The sequence below is a fragment of the Coregonus lavaretus genome (genome assembly GCF_964263955.1).
Source record: "Coregonus lavaretus genome assembly, chromosome: 4".
NCBI classification, from domain to species: Eukaryota; Metazoa; Chordata; class Actinopteri; order Salmoniformes; family Salmonidae; genus Coregonus; species Coregonus lavaretus.
Window position 1 is genome coordinate 30,087,107 of NC_139991.1, and position 20,000 is coordinate 30,107,106.

Genomic DNA, 20,000 nt, shown 5'->3' on the forward strand with positions numbered 1-20,000 from the left:
CTCCTTTTGTTAGAGCTGACAGAGAATCAGGCCAATAGTAGCTGATACCAACATCCTGATGAGGATCCTCCCCCACAATACCCTAAATGTTCCCCTCTGTCTGACAACAGCATAATTGTAGGAAATTAGCTTTAAAACTGCACAGACTTCTCTGAGCTTCATGGAAAATGATGTAGAATTGCAGGAAATTTGATTAAAAACAGCAACATTTTCACTCTTCCGCCAAGATGGGGACTGAATTCAGTGGCGCAGACAGGCCGGCCGCGCCCATTGCCACGCCCCCCCGCCACACCCACCACCTTTTTTTTATCCAGAAAAAACCCTGCAGCTGCAGTAGTACATGCCCCCTCTTCGCCCCCTTACTCCTTTTGTTAAAGCTTCACACCCCCTGTGTCTCATCTACAACTCCCCGTCTGCGCTCAACTGATCCTGTGCACACACTCCCTTTCTTTTTCATTCGTAACACACACACACACACACACACTCACACACTCACCTCTCAGTAGGGGTTAGAGCCTAGTCTTTGTCTGCCGGTAGAGTAAGAGGAGATGAGCTAAAGCTAAAAACGAGACAGTCGGGTCTTATTCATATTTCATGATGCCACGCTTGTTTTTATAGGCTGATATGCACACATACACACACACACTGACAGATACACACACATACACACATTGACAGACAGATACACCAACACACCACAAGCACATATTCAAAAATGCTCTGCTCCAGTTTGTATGATTTACCTAGCCTAAATGATTCCACTGCCCACTCAAGCCTATCCTATCTGTCTGTCAGCTCTCCCCGTACTCTCCTTTCTCTGACCTCGTCTGCTCCTTTTACTCTGTCATTGGAACCATTCAGCCTAGCAGAATAATCATTCATATTCATCATAATCATCAACTATCATCTATGTATCACAGATTAACCAGGGGAGTCAGTCAGGGTAAAGTTTGACCCGTTAATCCCGCTGGTCATCTGCATTAATCCAGCCATGTTCCTAATGTGGTTTCCCTGGAAAACAATCTCCATTCCCATGGATTAGGTAAACTGGGCAGCTATGCCAGGCTGTGCCACGTGGCAGGCTGGCAAGGGGGAGGGCTGGAGGCCCAGGGAGAGATGCCCAGGAGGACAGGACACACACATCACACACACTCCAGCTTCATGCGTCAGAGGGTACATGCATTGGGGATTTAACCTCTTGTCGTAAACAACAGCAGTATAGCAGAGGTGAAACCCTACCCAACCTCCCCACCCTGTCCTGTCCTGTATGGAATGCCGTTAGGGTCCCCCGCGTCTCAATACCCATCATCAATACCCATCAACCAGGACACTCTGACTCCTAACACACTCTGCAACAGTCTATCTAGCTGCTCTGCGCTGCAGTATGACTGACTGGGTGCTGCTGTGCTATAGATAAAAGCTTTACATACCACAGCTAGGCCACAGGGACACTTTATGGGTTTAACTAGGCACCAGCCACACGCAACGCAACCAGCCAACCAACCAACCACCAGCCACCAACCAGCCAACCAACCACCCACCAACCAGCCAACCAACCACCCTATCAATCAATCAAATTGTATTTATAAAGCCCTTTATACATCAGATGTCACAAAGTGCTATACATCAGATGTCACAAAGTGCTATACAGAAACCCAGCCTAAAACCCCAAACAGCAAGAAATGCAGATGTAGAAGCATGGTGGCTAGGAAAAACTCCCTAGAAAGGCAGAAACCTAGGAAAAAACATAGAGCGGAACCAGGCTCTGTGGGGTGCCCAGTCCCCTTCTGGCTGTGCCGGGTGGAGATTATAACAATACATGGCCATTAAGGCCAGATTTCTCTCCAAGATGTTCAAACGTTCATAGATGACCAGCAGGGTCAAATAATAATCACAGTGGTTGTAGAGGTTGCAACAGGTCAGTACATCAGGAGTAAATGTCACTTGACTTTTCATAGCCGAGCATTTAGAGGTTGAAATGGAACATTTGAACATCTTGAAGAACGATCTGGCCTTAATGGCCATGTACTTTTATAATCTCCACCCGGCACAGCCAGAAGAGGACTGGGCACCCCTCAGAGCCTGGTTCCTGGTTTTTCTAGCCACTGTGCCTCTACTTCTGCATTGCTTGTTCTCTGGGTTTTACGCTCGGTTTCTGTATAAGCACTTTGTGACAACTGTTGTTGTAAAAAGGGCTCTGTAAATACATTTGATTTACAAACAGATCTGGGTCCAGGCCGTAATGGCTCCACTTTATGAAAAAGCTCACTTTGTGTTTACATTTAAACTCAAAGTGATACTATCTAGATATGGCCATGTCACATGTCACAGTCTCACAACAGGAAGTGACCTCGCCCACTCAAGAACCATTATGCAAAACTTCACCAGGATGTAGATAATAGTCTGCATAACAACAATGGGGGATGGGAGATGTGGGTGGCGACAACATTTGAGAATGGAGAGAAATCAGTATCACCTAACATGTTCATTTGAAACACAATGAACCTATTCATAAACTAAAGGGAATGTAGTTAAGTACATAATAGAAGTTGCCTAACACTAGGCCTACTAGTTTGGAGAGAGAGATGCTGTAACCGGTATGATGACATTTTTACATTTCTGAGAACAACTGACTGTGCAGTGACACAAAGTTAGGCCTCTATCATTCCCTCCTGTTGAAACTGTGATTGAAGAGAAAACTCGCTGATGTGAGTGAAGAATTCACTGACATTTTTCCAGACATTCTAGCTAGCCTCCATCCAGTGAGAGGAGAGCTGTTTCTGTATTGTCAGTGTACATCACAGTGAGTCCTTCCTGCCTGTGAGTGTGTGTGAGTATGTGAGATTGTGTGTGTGCATGTGTGTGTATGTGTGTGCTACAAGCGTGCGTTCGTGCACGCATACGTGCGTGTGCCTTCCTGTGAATATAATACAAATGGCTCTCCTACAGCAGTTGGCCCCGTGCAGTCTGTCCTGTCCTCTGCTGCCCGTAGTGAACTCATTAGGCCTACAGACTGGAGGAAAATGAACTGGGTGACAGCCACTTAACCATGGAAATGACTCCATCAAGATGGAAACCACACAGCTATAAAAGAGCCAGCAGCCAGCCTAGGGCTGGGCGATATACTGAATTAATTCAATGAATTCGAAATTATGTTTTAGCGTGATGTGTTTTTTTGTTTTTGTTTTTTTGCATTTATGTCTTTTTGGTCTTGTCTCCTTCGCTCCTTCTGTGCTGTGTGCACTGTGCATCTTCCCACTCGCACACAGACACAGAGCCCTTCCCCCTGTCACTCACAACAACAAAGATGAAAGATCACGTCTTCCTCTCTGACAACAAGCAGTTTCAACTCTGTATTAGCATTTGAGGTTTGGTCCAACAGAATCGGTCGATTCCCCTTCTAACGATACCCTTTTTATGTCTCAACTGCCAAAATTTAGAACGGAGCAGACCCTACTAAAACGGGAGTATCAATTAACATTATTGTGGAAAATTCATGCTAGCTGTCTAATCTGTGTTTTATAAATGTGCAATGAGCATATAAAAATACGCATTTATATAAGGAATTGGCAACTCGTTCTCATTCTGGGAAATAAGCATCTTCTTACCCAGGTAGGCCATTTGATTTCAACATCTAAACAAAATGAACAGGCTAAGTCTACCTTGCTAACAAGCAAATAGTTGTCTAGGCCTGCATTGTGCATGGTTCTGGTTACATTTGTAACAAAAAGGGCACTGACAGACTTGAAAGCCAGATCAGTGATTATTGCAAAACACAGGGTAAACTATTTTGATAAAATAATTACATTATTTACATTAAATTACTGGTTGTGGAAAGCTTATATTTAGCGTAGGTATGAGTTGACAAGCCCTGAATTCATTCGATTATTTCATTGTGCAACAAAGCGTATTTAGAGAAAACATTTGACAAAATCAAGATATATATCACAAATCGCCCATTAGTTTGAGAAAACCGAGATATGATTTTCAGGCCATATCGCCCAGCCCTAAGCCAGCCTCTCTCTGTCTGTCTGAGGGAGATTGGCTGACAAGAGAACAAGTAACATTGTCGTATTGATGCCCTCTCTCCCTCTCTCTTTTTCTCTCTTCCTCAACTTGTTTTTCTTCTTACAGCCACACACAAAAAGGTTGACACATATGTGGGCAAGCCCTTGTTGGTCTGGGTTACAGCCTGGGTGTATCCCGACATGACCTAAACCTGATATGATCTAGCTAACCAATAGTCAGGGACAACAGTTGAGTGTGTCAGTTTAGGTTGACTGCCACTAACTGATAAGGTCCATTTAGGACCTTCCCTTGTTCTGCTCTGTGTGTCTGTGGCTGAGTGTGTGGCACAGCAGCAGCAGTTGGGTCCCCTGTAAGAAGGATCTCTATCGGTGCTGCTCTGCTGTAGGCTAATCATCTTAACGCACAGTGCTCCACAACGCACACACACACACACACACACTTGACTTCACTCAACAGCCCTCGCGGCAAACACCAGACATGGGCCTAGTACTAATCACTCACAGCGTGTGTTCTATACATTCAGAGCCCATTGAATCCCTTTAATGCACAGCTAGTTGTATAGCATGAGTCTTTACTGATAAGGCTACACCAGCAGGCCAGTTAGTCAACCAGTGATCTAAAACGACTCAATTAACCCCATTAAACATACACCAGAGAGGATAGTTAACGCAGCCCCTCAGAACAGAACACACACACACACACACACACACACACATAGAACACATGGGCTCCCTCTGCAGAGGATAATGGAGTGGGACTGCAGACAGACAGTGTCGTTTGTTTGGTTCTACATCATCACATCAACACCAGCCAATGGAGCCAATAGCACGAGACTGATTTGGTTGTGTAGGCCTCACTCCCCATTCATCCTCTCACAAGGCCAAGCAGCATACAGACAGAGTAGTGTAGGACCCCTGGAAGGGCTTTGATTAGTTTAGAGAGGAGCGGAGAGGAGCGGAGAGGAGCGGAGAGGAGCGGAGAGGAGCGGAGAGGACCGGAGAGGAGAGGAGCAGAGAGGAGACATTAACATGGGAACAGATGTGTGAGGCTGTATTTAACCTAAGTGTTTCTGGATGAGAGCACTGACACAGTAAAAGCCTTGTTGTGTAGAGGAGAGGGTTTAAAAAGACAGACGCCCGCAGTGACCGACTGGCTGCCCTCTCCGAAAAGAAGAACTCTCTGCTCCCCCTCTTCTCTTCTCTTCCCCTAGCTCCTTCTCTTTCTCCTCTTCTCTTACGCATTCCTCTCCCCCTCTCCTTTCATTTCTCCATCCTCTCTCCACTCCTCCATCCTCTCTTCTTCTCTTCTCTCCTCTCCCGTCCTCTCCTCTCCCGTCTTCTACTCTAACCTTTGGGTTTCCTTCAGCCACCCATGGACTCACACAGAGCAGAGTAGTGCTGCTGCCAACAACAGGCCCTCTGTCCTCCTTTTCTCCATCTCCCACTCTCCTTTTCTCCTTTCTCTGGCCCTCTAGGAGTAGTCTCGTAAACCTGACCCCAGGCAACAGTGACTCGGGTCTGGTTTCAATGATGGACTTTTTTGACATAGACAAACTACGTCACTGCCTATGTCACTCCTTTAACCGCTTGAATACAATTTTAAAAAGTAGCTAGTAAGATGTAGATCACGGGGGTTATTTTTAATGAGAGAATTTCACAAGTGGCTAGCTGGCACCAACTACCACTGCAAAGGTTTTGCCTGCAAACTTTGGTTTTGAATCGCAACGTTCAGGCATGTCTGCCTCGTGATTTGTTGGGAGGGTTGTCTGTCTGAAGAGGACCTACCCCGGAACAATTTATTTTCCCATATCAAAGTTGCCAAAAGAGTCCATCATTGAAACCAGACCCTAGTCACTGTTGAATAGGGTCGGCTTTTCGAGACTACTCCAGGAGAGGATCCCATCATTACAGAAGAATGAAGAGTTGGTGGCTGTGAGGCTCCCAAGTAGCACTCCTCTGATTAATGACTGAAATGTAAATGTAAAAAAGAGAGACAGAGATAGGAACCGAGAGAGAGGATAGAGAAGGAGCGACAGACAGAAAGTGAGAGAAAGAATGAGAGCAAGAGAGAGGGGGATCTGTCAGTGCACAGCGCCTCGGGCTGCAATCCTACCGCTGCAAACAATTACAGGCTCACCTGCGACTGAGAGGAACATGGCAGCCAATCTCCCACCCAGCTGGAGGGGGATAAGCACTTTCTAACAGGGTACTGCCACTTAGAACGTAAACACTGGCACCACACACACACACTTCTCATTGCCACTTAGAACGTAAACACTCTCCTCTTAGCGCCGCCACAGAACTCTCAGGAATCGCAGTTAGTCCTTGTCAATCATGAAGCTTCACAGAAATGCATTTAATGCAATATTAGGCCTAATATTTAGCCAACGAATTATGGGTTAATATGAATGAGCTTCTTCAGCTACATATATTCTCTCTTTTCCAGATGTGCCTGTGCGCAATTATGCAAGCCTTGGAGTCACAAAAGCTATAGGCTACAACATCTTGTTGGACATTTATGTTGAGCATGTTTTGCTACGATTAGTCCTCTTTAGATAACCGTCTGCTGATACTATAAAACCATCAGTTGGCAAAGACGTTTGCTAGCAAGGTATCAATGTGCATGATACAATATTTGTACAAAAGTATGTGGACACCCCACGAAGTGATAGGCCAACAAGCTCACAGAACAGGACCACTGAGTGCTGAAGCCCGTAGCGCGTAAAAATCGTCTGTCTTCTGTTGCAACATCCACTACTGCGTTCCAAACTGCCTCTGGAAGCAACATCAGCACAAGAACTGTTCGTCGGGAGCTTCATGAAATGGGTTTCCATGGCCAAGCAGCCGCACACAAGCCTAAGATCACCATACGCAATGCTAATCGTCAGCTGGAGTGGTGTAAAGCTCGCCGTTTCACTGGAACTAAGCGGCCTAGCCCGAACCATGAAAAACAGCCCCAGACCATTATTCCTCCTCCACCAAACTTTACAGTTGGCACTATGCATTCGGGCAGGTAGCCATCTCCTGGCATCCGCCAAACCCAGATTTGTCTGTCGGACTGTCAGATGGTGAAGCGTGATTTCCACTGCTCCAGAGTCCAATGGCGGCAAGTTTAACACCACTCCAGCCGCTTGGCATTGCGCATGGTGATGTTAGGATTGTGTGCGGCTGCTCAGCCATGGAAACCCATTTCATGAAGCTCCTGCCTAACAGTTATTTTGCTGACGTTGCTTCCAGAGGCAATTTGGAACTCGGTAGTGAGTGTTGCAACCGAGTACACAAGATTTTTACGCGCTACGCGCTTCAGCACTCTACGGTCCCGTTCTGTGAGCTTGTGTGGACTACCACTTCGCGGCTGAGCCGTTGTTGCTCCTAGATGTTTTCACTTCACCATAACAGCACATACAGTTGACCGGGACAGCACTAGCAGGGCCAAAATTTTACGAACTGACTTGTTGGAAAGGTGGTATCCTATGAAGGTGCCATGTTGAATGTCACTAAGCTCTTCAGTAAGGCCATTCTACTGCCAGTATTTGTCTATGGAGGGCCCCGTGTAGCTCAGTTGGTAGAGCATGGCGCTTGCAACGCCAGGGTTGTGGGTTTGTTTCCCACGGGGGGCCAGTATGAAAATGTATGCACTCACTAACTGTAAGTCGCTCTGGATAAGAGTGTCTGCTAAATGACTAAAATGTAAATGTAAAATGAGATTGCACGGCTGTGTGGTCGATTTTATACACCTGTCAGGAACAGGTGTGGCTGAAATAGCCGAATACACTCATTTGAAGGGGTGTCCACATACTTTGTATATACAGTGGGGAGAACAAGTATTTGATACACTGCCGATTTTGCAGGTTTTCCTACTTACAAAGCATGTAGAGGTCTGTAAAAATCCAGAAAATCACATTGTATGATTTTTAAGAAATTAATTTGCATTTTATTACATGACATAAGTATTTGATACATCAGAAAAGCAGAACTTTATATTTGGTACAGAAAACATTGTTCGCAATTACAGAGATCATACGTTTCCTGTAGGTCTTGACCAGGTTTGCACACACTGCAGCAGGGATTTTGGCCCACTCCTCCATACAGACCTTCTCCAGATCCTTCAGGTTTCGGGGCTGTCGCTGGGCAATACGGACTTTCAGCTCCCTCCAAAGATTTTCTATTGGGTTCAGGTCTGGAGACTGGCTAGGCCACTCCAGGACCTTGAGATGCTTCTTACGGAACCACTCCTTAGTTGCCCTGGCTGTGTGTTTCGGGTCGTTGTCATGCTGGAAGACCCAGCCACGACCCATCTTCAATGCTCTTACTGAGGGAAGGAGGTTGTTGGCCATGATCTCGCGATACATGGCCCCATCCATCCTCCCCTCAATACGGTGCAGTCGTCCTGTCCCCTTTGCAGAAAAGCATCCACAAAGAATTATGTTTCCACCTCCATGCTTCACGGTTGGGATGGTGTTCTTGAGGTTGTACTCATCCTTCTTCTTCCTCCAAACACGGTGAGTGGAATTTAGACCAAAAAGCTATATTTTTGTCTCATCAGACCACATGACCTTCTCCCATTCCTCCTCTGGATCATCCAGATGGTCAATGGCAAACTTCAGACGGGCCTGGACATGCGCTAGCTTGAGCAGGGGGACCTTGCTTGCGCTGCAGGATTTTAATCCATGACGGCATATTGTGTTACTAATGGTTTTCTTTGAGACTGTGGTCCCAGCTCTCTTCAGGTCATTGACCAGGTCCTGCCGTGTAGTTCTGGGCTGATCCCTCACCTTCCTCATGATCATTGATGCCCCACGAGGTGAGATCTTGCATGGAGCCCCAGACCGAGGGTGATTGACCGTCATCTTGAACTTCTTCCATTTTCTAATAATTGCGCCAACAGTTGTTGCCTTCTCACCAAGCTGCTTGCCTATTGTCTTGTAGCCCATCCCAGCCTTGTGCAGGTCTACAATTTTATCCCTGATGTCCTTACACAGCTCTCTGGTCTTGGCCATTGTGGAGAGGTTGGAGTCTGTTTGATTGAGTGTGTGGACAGGTGTCTTTTATACAGGTAACGAGTTCAAACAGGTGCAGTTAATACAGGTAATGAGTGGAGAACAGGAGGGCTTCTTAAAGAAAAACTAACAGGTCTGTGAGAGCCGGAATTCTTACTGGTTAGTAGGTGATCAAATACTTATGTCATGCAATAAAATGCAAATTAATTACTTAAAAATCATACAATGTGATTTTCTGGATTTTTTTTTTAGATTCCGTCTCTCACAGTTGAAGTGTACCTATGATAAAAAATTACAGACCTCTACATGCTTTGTAAGTAGGAAAACCTGCAAAATCGTCAGTGTATCAAATACTTGTTCTCCCCACTGTATAGTGTATTTCAACGCTATTTCTGACCATAGTGTTTACTTGTTCATTAGGCCAATGCTGCTAAGATACCAGCTCACCTGAATGTCTGCTTGTGTGCCGGTCAAATTAATCCTAACCTCTGTGTATAAATTCATGTTATTGCTACTTTATTTCTGGCATCATGTGTTTACTACTAGGCCTCACCATCTGTCAAAACAGATGCTGTTGCTATGTAACACACACACACACAACCTCGGCACACACACATACACACACATCCTTGGCACACACACGCGCAGACACACACACACAGACACCTAATGATACTCGGAGACACTCTCCAGGTGGTCTTGTAGTTCCAACAGAACAAAAGATCCAAACAAGACAGGGGCAATTCCACGCCAGCGGGAGCAGAAAATATTTTTGGTATCTCTGATTGTTCTGGCAATTCTCACTAGGGATGTGACAAATGGAAAACATTTCTTAACCTTTAAACTGCCATTTTTAAAATCAGTTTTCTGTTTAAAAAAAAATATATTTTTTTAATACAATTACATGTCAATTCACAATGCTGGATCCCTTTCAGATGGTTAAGCATTGCACATACAGTGCATTCGGAAAGTATTCAGACCCCTTCACTTTTTCCACATTTTGTTACGTTACAGCCTTATTCTAAAATTGATTAAATAAAAAATTGTCCTCATCAATCTACACACAATACCCCATAATGACAAAACGAAAACAGGTTTTTAGAAAATAAAATAAGAAATACCTTATTTACATAAGCATTCAGACCCTTTGCTATGAGACTAGAAATTGAGCTCACATGCATCCTGTTTCCATTGATCATCCTTGAGATGTTTCTACAACTTGATTGGAGTCCACCTGTGGTAAATTCAATTGATTGGACATGATTTGGAAAGGCACACACCTGTCTATATAAGGTCCAACAGTTGACAGTGCATGTCAGAGAAAAAACCAAGCCATGAGGTTGAAGGAATTGTCCGTAGAGACAGGATTGTGTCGAGGCACAGATCTGGGAAAGGGTAGCAAAACATTTCTGCAGCATTGAAGGTCCCCAAGAACACAGTGGCCTCCATCATTCTTAAATGAAAGAAGTTTGGAACCACCAAGACTCTTCCTAGAGCTGGACGCCCGGCCAAACTGAGCAATTGGGGGAGAAGGGCCTTGGTCAGGGAAGTGACTAAGAGCTCCAGAGTTCCTCTGTGGAGATGGGAGAACCTTCCAGAAGGACAACCATCTCTGCAGCACTCCATCAGTCAGGCCTTTATGGTAGAGTGGCCAGACGGAAGCCACTCCTCAGTAAAAGGCACATGACAGCCCGCTTGGAGTTTACCAAAAGGCACCTAAAGGACTCTCAGACCATGAGAAACAAGATTATCTGGTCTGATGAAACCAAGATCTAGACCAAGACCTAGAGCTAGCAACCCAGGCCAAACTGAGCAATCGGGGGATATGGGCCTTGGTCTGACAGAACTCCAGAGTCCTTGAGTGGCCCAGCCAGAGCCCGGACTTGATCCCGATCGAACATCTCTGGAGAGTCCTGAAAATAACTGTGCAGCGACACTCCCCATCCAACCTGACAGAGCTTGAGAGGATCTACAGAGAAGAATGGGAGAAACTCCCCAAATACAGCGTCACACCCAAGAAGACTCAAGGCTGTAATCGCTGCCAAAGGTGCTTCAACAAAGTACTGAGTAAAGGGTCTGAATACTTATGTAAATGTCATATTTCAGGTTTTTGTAGCTTTTTTTGTTGTAAACCTTTCTAAAAACCTGTTTTTGCTTTGTAATTATGGGGTATTGTGTGTAGATTGATGAGGGAAAAAAATAATTCAATCAATTTTTAGAACAAGGTTGTAACGTAACAAAATGTGGAAAAAGTCAAGGGGTCTGAATACTTTCCGAATGCACTGTATACTACCACTGTACCCAAATTCCACCTCGCAAAGTTGGTGTAAAGAGCTCTCTGTACACCAATGTACAGAAAAAAATCATCAACGACCCCTCCCATCCAGCGAATGACCTCTTTCAGCCCTTAGAATAGGCTAGGATATTCTACACACAGCAGACCGAAGATTGAACACACACACACACACACGTCATCATTAGCGAAGAGAAAGAGCAGGGGTGTAATCATTAGTCCAAACAGTTTGCAACTAAAACAATAGTTTTTATTGGACACATTCAGCTAGGTCCCTCCCCATTTCGTTGTGTTTCCTTCCATTCCGAGGCATTTTGCAACTAAATCTGCATTATGAATACGCCCCAGGCAAGCCAGCGAGAGGGAGAGAGAGGAGGTGGCAGGCAGAAAGAAAGAACCGTGGTGCGCATATGTCTTCGTAATCTTAATCTGAAGCCTCTTCCTCTCTGGTTTTATTTAAATTACACAACTTTCCCCAGACCTTTATAGCCAAACGTCTAGTTAGGCTATAACACGGAAAATATTATGTTTTGTGATAACTGCACTGTGATTTTAATTTTGTGAAGAAAAAATATATATAATAATATTTCGCCGTGAGGGATTTTTCTTAACGTTAAGGATCCCAATTTCGTTTAAACTTTTAACGTTTAAATGTTCACACCCCTAATTCTCACATAGGAACTTCATTGGAAGGAAGGATGTTTAACAAGACATACGGAATCAAGATATACTCCGTACTTTAGAGCACACTATAAGGAGTGTAATGACATCAAGATATTGTCTGTATCATGTACGGTTCACAGATCATATGGTCTTACAGGAGGCATGTATAGGTCTAAAAGGGCCTAAAATGGCCACTTTCAGCATGATTTTCCAAAAACTGGTTTGTGATACAAATGTAAAAGGAATTCCAAACATCCTTCCTCCCAATTAAGTTTCTATCTGAGAATTGCCAGAATAATTTGCAAGACAGAGGCCATCTCATGAAGAGTTATTATAGGTGTGTGAGTGTGTGTGTGTGTGTGTGTGTGTGTGTGTGTGTGTGTGTGTGTGTGTGTGTGTGTGCGTACCCCCCTTTATATTCTCTCCATGTCCTGCTGTGCTTTTAAAGCCAAGAGATGCATTCTCTATGTAAACATCTGCTAGTTGATTCTACTGCTGCCCCGTCTGTGTTTCTGCTTCTCTCTGTGCAGGGATCTGTCTGATAAAGGACAGACAGTACACAGTCTCTGACGGATGGAGAAAAAGAGAGATATGCAAGCTATTCTTTTCAGCCCCTCTTGGAGGACAAAAGGAAGCTTTTAAAAAGAAAAACTTCTTTATTGTTAAAAACAAGCAGCACATTTTAGGCCTTTCAGCTGAAAGAGAATAGCAGAAATAATAAGATCCTGTCCTGTAAAACATTCCTTTTACAATACTTAAAAGGAAATAGGTCTAGCATGTGGCAATGTTTAGCAATATTGGTTTATAGGCCTAATGACTTGAGAAAATGTGTGTGTAATGAACAGTCTCCTGAACCATGCTGGTATAGGCCCCAAAGCTGCAGAGAGAATACAATATCTCTTCAAATCACTGGAGAAAGAGGAACTAAAGCAAGTTCTCTTACTCTCCAACTCGCGCACCCCCAGACCCAGACCCACAAACACACACAGTACGGCTAAAACAACTTCTCTCATCAACACTTCTCTATTGACCAGATGCAGACAGAGTACAGCCTGTTAGTCACATCTTAGTGCCAAGCTGACTTCAGTTGAAACAGGAAGAACACTCTCCATCAGTATAGTGGACCCTAAAACACTTTGAATACCACAGAACAGCTTGGCTAATATGCCTTCTCTACAACAAAAATCTCTACAATTGTTTAAAAGTCATGACCTGTAGGGGTTTTGAGCATAGATGTTCGAATTATCTCATTGGAAGCCAGGTGGGTTCCGGAATGCAGCAGTAGAATGCGGTAGCACAGATTCCATACAGTAGCATTCTCTGTGAGGAGTGGTGTGTTCTATAGAACAAAGGAATTACACCAGGTGGGGAAGGATCATCATTATGATTCTGTGTAGAATGGAGCAATCAGCCATCAGCCAGCCAGTCCCACTGAGCCACCATACACTACAGAGTGTTTGTATGGAAATCAGCCTGACCTTTCTGTGCCTCCTACTCTGGGGCTTTCTCACAATGTAGCTGCAGCATGGCAAAACATTTGGAGGGTACTGTCTGTGCCAGTGTAGTCATAAATTGCACTTGTTTTACCACTCTGCATTAACTTTGCAATCATTGTTTTTTGTTTGACACATTTTAAAGTGAAAAATTCTGTTACAGTGGAATTGCCCGTTGGTTTCTGACATTGACATTGCATCCATTGATATTGACATTGTTCCCACCACCCCTCTCCCTTCTTGATAAAGAGAAAGCAATTTTGTGATACACACACACACAGGTCAGGTAGACAGTAATGATGATTTGGGCAGTGTGTAGAAAGTGCTGCTGGTGCCTTTGGAATGCCAGAAAAATGCCTAACATCGATGAGAGCATAACACTACTGCCAATAACCAAGATGGAGGAGAGGAGGAGGAGGAGGAGGTGGAAGGAGAGGATAGGTGGGTCGTTCCTGCTGACTGCAGGTCAAGTCCTGAAGGACGAGAGTGGGGGTCACTGGATAACAAGAATGTGTGTGTGTGTGAGTGTGAGTGTGTGTATAGCAGATAGAGCCCCATTAATGCAACAGTATCACTTTAGCTGTGTGAGTGAGTGAGGCTTTGACCAAGTGTCTTATTCACAACACTTGAGTGACCTACACACACAATATTATCAGATCCACACAAAGGGCAGTGGTTGGCTCGGTGCTCCAGACTACACTCAGGACCTGTAAGAGCTTAATAAGAGAGAGAGAGAGCAAGGGAGAGAGAGAGCGAGGGAGAGCGTGAGAAAGAGAGAGAGAGAGAGGGAGAGAAAGAGAGAGAGGAAGAGGGAGAGAGAGAGGAAGAGGGAGAGAGAAGATGGTCCAACACAAACCTAATTAAACACACGGCTGCTGACAGTAATGGCTGCAGTATTATTTGTGCCTTCTTACTCCACAAGGACATTTCAGACAGGAACACACACGCACGCCTACACACAGACACACAGACCAAGAGAGAGAGACAGGAAACAACATCACAGAAAGAATGTAATTAGTCTGATGGGTCCACAATAGGGCAGGGAATAGCCAGGGACCTCACGATACGATATTATCACGATATTTAGGTGCCAATACGATATGTATTGCGATTCTCACGATTCTCACGATTCCATACTATGATTTTATTGCAATTTCGATGTTCCAAACATATTGTTCACCATATTTTCTGCTGCAGAGGGACAAGAGAGAGTCATGAGAAAATGAGTTTTGATCAGTCATGGAAATAAAAGTGCTGAAAACAGGCCTCCCGAGTGGCGCAGCGGTCTAAGACACTGCATCGCAGTGCTTGAGGCGTCACTACAGACCCAGGTTCGATCCCAGGCTGTGTCACAACTGGCTGTGACCGGGAGTCCCATAGGGCGGCGCACAATTGGCCCAGCGTCGTCCGGGTTAGGGGAGGGTTTGGCCGGGGGGGGGGGCTTTACTTGGTTCATCGCGCTCTAGTGACTCCTTGTAGCGGGCCGGGCGCCTGCAGGCTGACTTTGGTCGTCAGTTGAACGGTGTTTCCTCTGACACATTGGTGCAGTTGGCTTCCGGGTTAAGCGAGCGGGTGTTAAGAAGAGGAGCTTGCCGGGTCATGTTTCGGAGGACACGTGCCTCTTCCGAGCCCGTTGGGGAGTTGCAGCGATGAGACAAGATCGGAATCACGAAAAAGGGGGTAAAATTTTTTCGTGCAGGTACTGCAAACTAGCGCAAAAACAATAGTGCAATATTGTTACAACTATACAATATAAACCCATCTGGACTAATGACATTAAATATCAAGTAGAGCAGAACACATGTCCAGATGTCCACACACAAACACACACAGTGCATGCCGTCACTCTCTGGCCTGACATTCCACTGATGCTTTAGTCCATTCTGTGAAATTATTTGGAACATAACATCTCTTAGCTGGATGGGCATTAGGTACCCCCTGTATATAGCCTCGCTATTGTTATTTTTACTGCTGCTCTTTAATTATTTGTTAGTTTTATTTCGTATTATTTTAAATTGTATTTTTTTGTGATATTTTTTTGGTATTCTTTCTTAAAACTGCATTGTTGGTTAAGGGCTTGTAAGTAAGCATTTCACTCTATTCGGCGCATGCAACAAATACAATTTTATTTGATTTATTTGATTTGATCAATGTGAAAAGCCCCATGAGCACTAACATGTGAAGTTCATAGGAGCACATCAAATTTGGTGTCAAATGAAAGCTAAGGGTCTATACTTGAGAAATTAAGGCATATATACATTTTCAACCATTTTCCATCCTAAAAAATTGGAATAAGCAAAGGCTTTGATTTCTGGTCAAATAGATGGAAAAGGGGTCTTAGAACACATCTACCAGAAAAAGTCATAGAAGGTATTAGAAATACAATAATGTTGAAGTAAAGGCCCTGGCCCACTAATATCAACATTTATATTTAGTTTTGCAGAAATTATTTGCCTTCTGTAAGTTTAATAAATATCGCTTAGTGTATTGTCATTCTGTTACCAAAAACCAACATTCTGTATCTTTAAGATATATTCTAATTTGTCACCCTCATGAGGGAGGATAATAAAATATTGAGAAGTAAAGTAAAGCAGACCTACAAATTAGTTCTAGTCTTTTTACTGATAACAATTTGGTTTATGGTTTATTAAGTGATTAAAACGCGTAACAGAATGACCAAAAAATCTGTAATGACTGCAACTGAATTGGCTACAATGTAAATTCATAGTAGTCACAAACCTCAGTTGGGTCACCTGTTACTGCATACTGTTATGTTCAGCTAATAACTGTTCTCTTTCGCTTTCTGTTTCTGTCGCGTGGTGGTCAAAGCAAGAGTGTAAAAACAGTCTGGACAACTCACCCTCTTTCGCATCCTGTCTCTCTTCTATCGCTCTCCAGTTAATGTCACCTCTCCCGGCTCATACTGACACCTACATGAGCCCGGTCAGTCCAAATCTGAACCAATCATGGACGTCTGTTTGGACAGTACAGTACAGTACAGTACAGTAAAGTCACAGATAGAACAATGAGCCAGATATTTCACCAGATGTATAAATGTGAAGCATCCGATTGGCGTTTCTACTCACTACCAAATATGGTGGTCAGAGGAAGCCCAGTGGCCGGCAGTTGGAGAAGATAGAGCGATTTGGCCCACATTCAGCAAATTTTCTCATGAATGAAACATTTGATCTCCATACAGTTTTCTGTTTCCAAAACTAGAATCTGTAACAAACAGAGCGGACTGCATTTTGTAGACGTTACCCTTTTTATAGAATTGCAGGAAAATTTGCTTTAAAATGTAAACATTTTCTTCGCACCCCATGACAAAATGTGTAGAATTGCAGGAAATAAGCTCTAAACCTGCAAATAATTATCTCCACCAACAAGAGGGGTGTGAACAGTTTGTGTCATGAACAGTGCTTGTGCCCATAGAAAAAGGCATGGTGCGTGGCACGTGCCCGCGCGCAGGGGGGGCGCGGGATGTTCCCCATTGCTGGAAGGGGGGCCCCGAATGAAAAAGTTCAGGAACCCCTGCAGTAGGGCAGTACAGTACAGTAAATCAAAGTAGAATGTAAGTCAGTCTAATACAATACAGTACTGTACAGTAGAGTAGAGTAGAGTAGAGTTTAGTACAGTACAGTACAGTAGAGCACAATAGAGTAGAGTAAAGTATAATTTACTGTACTGAACTCTACTCTGCTGTGCTGTACTGTATTGTACTATACTCTACTGTGCTCTACTATGCTGTACTGTGATGTGCAAACTTGTGAAACATAGACATCTATGATTGGTACAGATTTGGGCCGGTTCCGGACCAACCAAATTTGGTGTTCTTTGGGGGCAGAGCTCATTCGAATAATAGCCAGTGAGTAGAATAATAACCAAAGGATATTGCATATTTCTACCTTTGTGTACCTATTTAGGATACATCACCATGAAGAGAATGACATTCATAATTATGGAGTAGATATTTAAGAGAGTTTTTGGAAAACATGGTCACAACGTTGGAAATTGTACCATCATTCTGTTCCCAAACTTTACATCTGCACTGTTCTTCGAGTAAATGTGTTTTTGTAACATTTTCAGTGGAGATTGTTAAAAGTAGTCCTTGTGCATAGAGCTGTATGGTTTATTTAACTTTGCAATCAATGTTTTATTTTTGTATTCTTTTAAAGTGGAACATCTTATTCTCACAATCATGCTGTTACCGTGGAATTGTCCGGATGTTTCAATTACAATACTAAGCTCCTCTACGGTACAATCCCCCTACCCATCCCCCCCTCTCTTTTCATCATTATTTTATTGTAAAATCCAGAGCAGACCAGAAGAGAGGACTAGTGTTATTAATAAAAATCGCGTATTAATTTGATGGTGGGTTGGGCTGGGGAGGCATGTCCTGTAACAGACCCAAATACCCATTAGGGAATGAGGACACAGCTGGAGACAGGACAGGAGGGCTCACACACGAACACACACACTCAGCGAGAAGCACACACACACGCGAACACACACACTAAGAGAGAAACACACACGCACACACAGAGACAGACAACACACACACAGCCAAACATCCCAGCAAGATCAAGCCAGCAGCAGAAAATTGCTTTTAACAACTCCACAGATTAGCACAGGGCTTCTGGGAAAACAAAACCAAAAATGTTTGTCTCTCATTTTAGGTGGATGTTCATCATGAGTACCAAAAAGCAAAAGTAAAAAATGGAAGTATATCGCTTATAGCCTAGCTATATAATATTTAGCTATATAATTATTTACTATCCCCCTAAGGGAAAAAACAACAACAATCGGCAGTCGGCATAATCTCCCAGAGTGCTTCGCTTTTAGAAGCGTCTCTCTGGGCGAGGACAGGAAGGAAAAAGAGAGTGATCTGGTAGCTGGTGCATTTTACCCCAAAATGTCCAATATCTTCTGTCACTGAGAGAGGTAGTACCTAAGGTTTATAGTGTACATCAATATTAAACAAATCAATATCAAACACATCAATATCAAACACATAAACACTAACCTCGACTCAGCTACTGTACTGTATACTGGGGCCTCATGCACCCCCAAAATCTGATGGGTCACAAAGTACCTTTGAATGGCTGAGGGGTGGGAAGTTGGAGAATTTGGATTTTTCCTGCAATCTAGGGCCATAATCATTATGCTTAATTCAATGTAAAAAAAATATATAAAGATTTCTGCATATCTAAGCATACCTCTTGAGGAGAGGAGCCTGAGCAAGACAGCTGCCTGTGTAACTAAACATCAGCTTAAAGAGGGAGAGCCTTTTAGCCTGGATTAGACTGTTTAATAAAGTGTTAATGGAGCAGAGAAGTGGGCTAATGCTAAGTGGGCTAATGCCCAGGGAAGGCTGAGGGAGGCTGAGGCCTAGGCAGTGTATTAGCAGGAGTCAGGACAATACTATGCCAGACTGTCTGTCTCTCTCTGACTGTCTGTCTGTCTGTCTGTCTGTTAGTCCCTCATCCTTCAGCTGCTTTGAGAGTGAAAGATCAAGCCTGTGTTATTAGATGAGAGGGAGGGAGGGAGGGAGGGAGGGAGGGAGGGAGGGAGGGAGGGAGGGAGGGAGGGAGGGAGGGAGGGAGGGAGGGAGGGAGGGAGGGAGAGAGAGAGTTCAGAGTCAGTCGAGTAAAGCATGTTGTGTTTTGCATCCAGGCAGTGGGTAAATCAATAGGAATCCTAGGGGGGCACGGAGCCCATGGCTTCTAAATACAGCGCTGCCTGAGAGCTCGGAGAGCAGTGCGTGGACTAGGCAGGATTCAGACAATATCACTCCTCTCTGCCTCACTCAATCCCGTTCTCTCTAGCTTGCTCGTTCGATACTGCTCCCCTTCTCTCTACCTCCCTCTCTCTCTTCTTTGCTCTCTACCTCTTTCTCTACCTCTCTTTCTCCCTCCCCCTCTTAGAACTGATCCAGTACATATGATCCTAGTGTGACTGGGGGTTACACACACTTGGCATTGGAAGGTCTAATAAGGGGTTACATGGGAGATTGGAATGCATGCCAGGCCTCCTCAGCCTCTCCTCATACTGGTACTGTAGTGGATGAATGGGCAGATTGGCATAGGCTGCTCCTCCCATTGTAGCATAGAGCCAAATACAGGCACTGCAGGCCAACCTTGTGCTGTGTTTTGCAGCAGAAGTTTCTCAGGACATTGCAGTGCCATCTGTTCCTGCTGAAATCAGCACAGCATGACATCTAACGCTAGAGCTAGGTTCTCTACACGTTTCACCTACACTGTGCAGGATCATAACCCAGTCAAAACAGTGTCTGTGTGAAATAACGACTGAGAAGGTAAGTGGGAGTGTATATTTGGACTAGTGATGCGAGGGTTCAACCCGCAGTAGCCGCGGTTATATCCGCGGGGCTGGCAGGTTTAGGGTCATGAAATAATGTGTGGATGAAGGGCAGGTGGGTGGCGGTCGGGTTGAATAAAAAGAAAACAACACATGAAAACTCTTGTGCAATTTATATCTATAGGCTACATTGAGGTTTTTCTTTCAT

General features: G+C 44.2%; 1 protein-coding gene across 1 annotated transcript in view; it reads right to left on the reverse strand.

Moving 5' to 3' along the window:
- The window catches only part of strbp (spermatid perinuclear RNA binding protein), a 111,815-nt gene that overhangs the window by 44,351 nt on the left and 47,464 nt on the right, over positions 1 to 20,000 (reverse strand). The window lies entirely within an intron of this gene.